The sequence below is a fragment of the Orycteropus afer genome, unplaced genomic scaffold (genome assembly GCF_000298275.1).
Source record: "Orycteropus afer afer isolate SDZICR_OR568_19922 unplaced genomic scaffold, OryAfe1.0 scaffold00454, whole genome shotgun sequence".
Classification (NCBI taxonomy): Eukaryota; Metazoa; Chordata; class Mammalia; order Tubulidentata; family Orycteropodidae; genus Orycteropus; species Orycteropus afer.
The window spans coordinates 630145-636739 of record NW_006922041.1 but is presented as its reverse complement, the minus strand read 5'-3'; positions in this window follow the sequence as shown (position 1 = coordinate 636739).

Below are 6595 nucleotides of genomic sequence, written 5' to 3'. Positions count from 1 at the left end.
GGGTTTGAACCTCCAGCTTTCTGGTTAGCAATCAAGTGCCTTAGCCACTATGCTACCAGAGCTCCCGGGCTCAAGTATAACAAGGATCATATGGAGCTGGCGCGAGATTGGAAGCTGTTTCGTTCTGCTGTGCATAGGGTCACTATGAGTCGGAAGCGACTTGACGGCACATAACAACAACAACATGATATTCTATTTCTAACTTTTTAATGAAGCACCATGTGTTCCACAGAGATTGCACCATTTTACGATGCCACTAGTACTGTATGAGAGTTGCAATCTTTCCACATTTTTGCCAGTATTTATTGTTTTCTCTTTTTGTTTGTTTGCTTATTTTGTTTTTTAAATTTTGCTATTAATGCTGGGGTGAGATGTTATTTCATTGTTGTTTTGATTTGCATCTCTCTAATGGCTAATGATCACAAGCATTTTTCATGTGTTTGTTGACTGCCTGAATGTCTTTTTTGGTGAAGTATCTGTTTAGGTCTTCTGCTCATTTTTAAGTTGGATTGTTTATCTTTTTGTTGTTGAAGTATTGAACTTTCTATAAATTTTTGACATTAGTTCTTTGTCAAATGTCATTGCCCTGATTTTTTTTTTTTTTTTTTGCCCCCATTCTGTAGAGTCTCTTTTCACTCTTCTGGTGAAATCTTTTGAGTTTTGATGCACATAAATTTAATTATTAGGAAGTCCCACTCATCTACTTTGTCTTCTGTTGCTTGTGCATTTTAAATTATGATTTATAGTGTATTTATGTCATGTATTAGCACCCTTAAATTTTGCCCTAATTTTATTTGATGGTCTTTAGAGTTTTATATTTTTACATTCAGGTCTTTGATCCAAATTGCATTTGTCTTCATATATGGTGAAAAATACGGATCCTGTTTCATTTTTTGCAAGTGGATATCTTGTTTTGCCAGCACAATTTATTAAAGACATTATGTCTTCCTCATTTAGTGGGTTTTGGCCCTTTGTCGAAATCTGCTGTCTGTAGGTAGATGTCTTTACTCTCAATTCTGTTCCATTCGTCTATGTCTGTCATTGTACTAGTACCAGGCTATTTTGACTACATAGCTGAGCATTAGGTTTTGAGATTAGGAAGTGTGCAGTCTCCTCTTTGTTCTTCTCCTTTAGCAGTGCTTTGCTTTTCTGAAGTCTCTTTCCTTTCCACATGAAGCTGGTGATTAATTTTTTCTGTCTTTTTAAAGAATGATGGACTCTGGATTGAGATTTCCTTATATATGTAGATTGCTTTGGGTGGTATTGATATTTCCAGAACATTAAGACTTCCTATCAATGATCAAAGGAGCTTTGGTGGTATAATGCCTAAGGCATGTGACGGCTAACCAGAAAGTCGGCAATTCAAATCTACCAGTTCAAAGCCACTCCGCAGAAGGAAGACTGGGCAATCTACTTCTGTAAAGATTTACCACCTCAGAAACCCAATGAGGGTCGCTATGAGTCAGAATTTACTCAGTGGCAGTGAGTTTAGTTTTCTGGTTATCAAAGATCATGGTATATTCTTCCATTTATGTAAGTCTTTCAGGATTTCTTGTAATCTTTTTTTATTATTGTTTTAAAAGCTTGTTTTACATTCAACATTACATGTACATTTAGTTTCACTCCCCATTTATCATGTCCAACCCTAACCCGGTCTCCTCCCCTCCCTACCCTATAACCCTCCCCCTGTGCCCCTCATATTTATGCACTCCTGTTTGTGCTGCATTTCCTCAACCTGAATGTTGGTCCTCTGGTGCCCCGTGGTCCATTGCTCTAAGGGATGTGTTACCTTAGAGTATGTGGGTGCATCATCCTGGGTTGAGTGGTCTGCATGTACATCTTGTTAACTATTGGGCTGAGAGGTAGCCCCTGGGCGTGATGTTTATTCCAGATGCAGAATGCATTCCAGGGCCATAGTATTAGGTATCTCATCAGACTTCCTCTGACCAGTAATTCTGGTCATTATTGAGTTTTTGTATTTTGTTCCACGTTTTTCCTCCCACTCTATCCAGGGTTTCTTGTACTCTTGTACTAGTGTTTTGTAATTTTCTTTGTATCTCTGGTTAGATTTATTCTTAAGTATGTCATCCTTTGGGTGGCTATTTGAGGATCTCTAGTTGTGTAATGGATAAGACATTTGGCTGTTAATGAAAACGTCAGTGGTTCAAACCCACTATCCACTCTGTGGAAGAAAGATGAAGCAATCTGGTTCAGAAAAGATTTACAGCCTTGGAAACCCAATGCGGGTCACTATGAGTTGGAATTGACTCAATAGCAGTGAGTTAGGTTTTGGTTATGATGAATGGTTTTGTTTTCCTAATTTATTTTTTCAGAGTTCTCTTTGTTAATGTAGAAGCATCAACTTATTTTTGCATGTTGACCTTGTACTCTACCACTTTGCTGAATCCTTCTATATGTTCCAGTAGTTTTCTTGTTCAGTCTGTAGTATTTTCTATGTGCAGGATCATATCATCTGCAAACAGAGAAAGTTTTACTTCTCCTTTACCACTTTGGATGCTTTTTATTTCTATTTATTGTCTTATTGCCCTGGCTAAGACTTCCAATACAATATACAATAAGAGTGGTGATAAAAGGCATCCTTGTCTTGTTCCTGTTTGCAAAGGGAATGTTTTCAGTCTCCCTTCATTGAGAATATTGGCCATTGGTTTTGTATATATTCCCTTAATTATGTTGAACAATTTCCCTTCCATTCTTATTTTGCTGAATGATTTTATCAGGAATCCAAACCAAAACCAAACTCACTGCCATCAAGTTGATTGCAACTCATAGCGACCCCCATTGGGTTTCCGAGACTGTAAACCTTTATGGAAGCAGACTACCTCATCTCTCTTCCATGTAGCAACTGGTGGGTTCAAACCACTGACCTTTTGTTTAGCAGGTAAATGCCTTAACCACTACACCACCAGAGTTCCTTTATCAGGAATAGGTGTTGGATTTTGTCAAATATCTTCTCTGCATAAATCGATATAATCATGGGGTATATTTTCTTCTGTTTTCTTTCTGTGGTGGATTATATTGATTGTTTTTCTAATGTTGAACTATCCCTTCATACCTGGTATGACTTCCCTGGTCATGATTTTTTTTTTTTTTTTGATATGTTGTTAGATCCTGTTGGCTAGGATTTTGTTGAGAATTTTTGTATCTATGTTCATGAGGGATATTAGTCTTTAATTTTCTTTTTTAGAGGTGTCTTTGGTTTTGGTGTCCAGGTTATGATTGCTTAGTAGAAAGAGTTCAAGACTATTTTCTATTTTCTGGAATAGTTTGAGTAAAATTGGTGTCAGCTCTTCTCTGAATGTTTGGTAGAATTTGCCAGTGAAGTAGGACTTTTTCCATTGTTGGAATACTTTTTTTATGATTTTTCAATTTCTTCTTTTGTGATGAGTCTATTTTCTACTTCAGATTGTGTTAGTTTGAGTAAGTAGCATGTTTCTAGAAATTTGTCCATTTCTTGTAGGTATTCAAATTTGTTGGAGTAGAGTTCTTCACAGTATTCTGTTACTAACCTTTTAGTTCAGTAGGTCCTGTTGTGACATCATTTATTCCACTTCTTACTCATGTTATTTGCATCTTTTCCTTCTTTTCCTTTGTTAAATTTGTCAGTGGTTTGTCAATTTTACTAATCCTTTCAAAGAATTAAATTTTAGTTTTATTCTCTTTATTGTTTTTTGTTTTCTATTTCATTCATTTCTGCTCAAATCTTTTATTATTTCCTTTATTGTGGTGGCTACAGGCTTTTTTCTGCTCTTTTTCTAATTTTTGGAGTTACTGCAATTAGGTGTTGATTGTGATTATTTCCTCTTTTTTGGTAGGTGCATTTATTGTTATAAATTGTAAATAACCATAGTGCTCCTCCGAGCACTACTTTTGTTGTATCTCAAAGATTCTGGTATGTTGTGTTTTGTTTCTCATTTGACTCAAGAAATTATTTTCTTTTTTTTTTTCTTTCTTCTATTACACCATAAGTTTTAAGCAGGATGCTCTTTAGTTTCCATGTATTTGACTTTTTTCCTTAATCACCTGTTGTTGATTTCTAATCATATAGCATTGTGATCTGAGAAAATACTTTGTAGTATTTTGATATTTTCAAATTTATTGAGGCTTCTTTGTGGCCTAACATATTGTTAATTGTGAAGAATGTTCTATTTGTGCTGGAAAATAATGTGTTTTGTGTTATTGTTTGGTAGAGGGTTCTGTATATATCTATGAGGTCAAGTTGGTTGCTTGTGTTGTTCAGATCTTCTACATCTTTGTTGAATTTATTTCTACTTTTTCTGTGCTTCATCAAAAGTGGTGTGTTAAAGTCTCTTACTATTGTTGTCAAATTATTGATTCCTCTTTTCAATTTTTAAAGTTTGATTTGTACATTTTGGAGCTCTTTTACTGGATGCATATTTATTATGGTTATTTACTCTTGTTGGATTGACCTTTTAATTATTTTATAATGTTCTTCCCTGTCTCTTTCACTGTGTTTTGCCTTAAAATCTATTTTATCAGAAATTAATATTTATTCTTGCTCTTTTTTGGTTTCCATTTGCTTAATACATATTTTTCTATCATTTGATTTTTTAAATTTATTTTATCTTTGTATCAAGAGTATGTCTCTTGTAGAAAACATACTGATGGGCCATGTTTTCTTATCCATTCTGCCACTCTCTATCTCATGACTAGTAATGTAACCCATTTAGATTCAGTGTAATTATTGATATGCAAATGCACTGCTGTTGAGTTGGATCCAACTCATAGCGACCCCTCCTTGGATTTCTGAAGCGGTATCACTATGGAAGTAGATTGCCCAACCTTCCTTCTGAGGAGTGGCTGGTGGGTTTGAATCGCTAACCTTCTGGTTAGTAGTCAAATGCCTTAGGTACTTACTGCTGTCATTTTGCTGTCTTTTTTTTTTTTCCCCTGTCAATGTGTGGGGTATTTTTTTCACAGATTTTCTTATCATTTTCTTCATTGTTACTGTTTCAATATTTACTGAATTTTTATTATTTTCTCCTTTAATTGGATAAGGTTTATTAGGTTTCTTTAAGATTACCCTGTAATTTACTATTATCCTCCCAAGATTAAAGTAGTCCATTCTTTCTTGACATTATCTTAATTTCCTCTCCACACTGGAAGTATACCATTTATTCCCTCTTTTTGCTTTATAGATATCATCGTTTACAAATTAACATCTCTGGTTACCTATTTTCAATCTTGTAGCTTCATTATATTTTTGATACTTATATATCTGAGTTAATTTCCAGGCGTTATTAAGTTATTCCTCTTGATAGTGTTTCCTATAATTCTTAGGTTTTCTTCATTTTGTATTCTTTTTCCTAATGTTGTTGTTGTTGTTTGCCGTCGAGTCGGCCCCGACTCATAGCAACCCCTCCTTGGGTTTCCGAGGCAGTATCACTACGGAAGTATGATTGTCCAACCTTCCTTCCGAGGAGTGGCTGGTGGGTTTGAACCACCAGCCCTCTGGTGAGCAGTCAAGTGCCTTAGGCACTATGCTACCAGAGCTCCTAATGGTTCCTCTGATATATTAGTATTATGAGGTTTGTCTTCATTTTCACTAATTCTGTCTTCTAGTAATTGAATTCTTTTCCTTTGTTAATCCAGTGCATTATCTATTATGAAATTTTAGTATTAATTATCTGGATTTCTGTTTGCTGGTTCTTTATATTTTTTAAATTTTTATTTATAATTTTGTTCTTGGATTGTTTTCTTGAATGCTTTGAATCTTTTCTATGTTTTCCTTGATTTTGTTTATAATGTCTATAGTGTTTTCTTTGATCTATTTCTTAATCTGCTGAATGGTCTTAAATATAAATCTTTTTAATACCTTTCAGGTAGTTCAAATACCATTTCTTCCTCCAGAAAATTTTCTGGTATTTTGTTCACTTGCTTGAGCTGCATTGTCCTATTTTCATGTGGTTTGAAATTATCTGTTGTCTCTGAGACATTGTCAGGTTATTTTATCTGTTGATTGCATGTTGGTCTGCTTCAATCTGATGTTTTGTTTTGTTTTGTTTTGTTTTAATATAGCCAAGCAATGAGTCAGGTTTGCTTCTCTCATCTCTGGTTTGGAAGTATTGAGGCACTTATCACCTGTCTCTGGGTGAATTTGCTATCAGGTGTGTGTGTGGGCACAAGTTTCTGACTACTGGTTGTGTTGAGCATACAAGGTCATGTGGGGTGATTGTTGGCCACCATGGTGCTAAAGTGCATGCTGGCACTCACCCAGTGGATTGAGCAGTAGGTGTGGCAGTTATGGCTGGGTAGAATTGCTGGCTCCTGACTAATGGGGAAAAAAAATGGGCAGAGAAAGAAGATAAAAAATGGGGGAAGTGGGAAGAAATAAGAAAGAAAAAGGGGGGAGGGAAAAAGCAGCAAGATGTATCCATAACAAGCTGCAGCCATCAAATATTCAAGTGTGGTAAGTATGGCTGGGTAAAGTTGCTCATTCCTGACTAATAGGGGGAAAAAATTTAAATGGGGAGGTTTAAAGAAAAGAAAAGGAAAAGAGAGAGAGAGAAAAAAAAGGGGAAAGAGGGAAGATATAAGAAGAAAGAGGGGAAAAAAG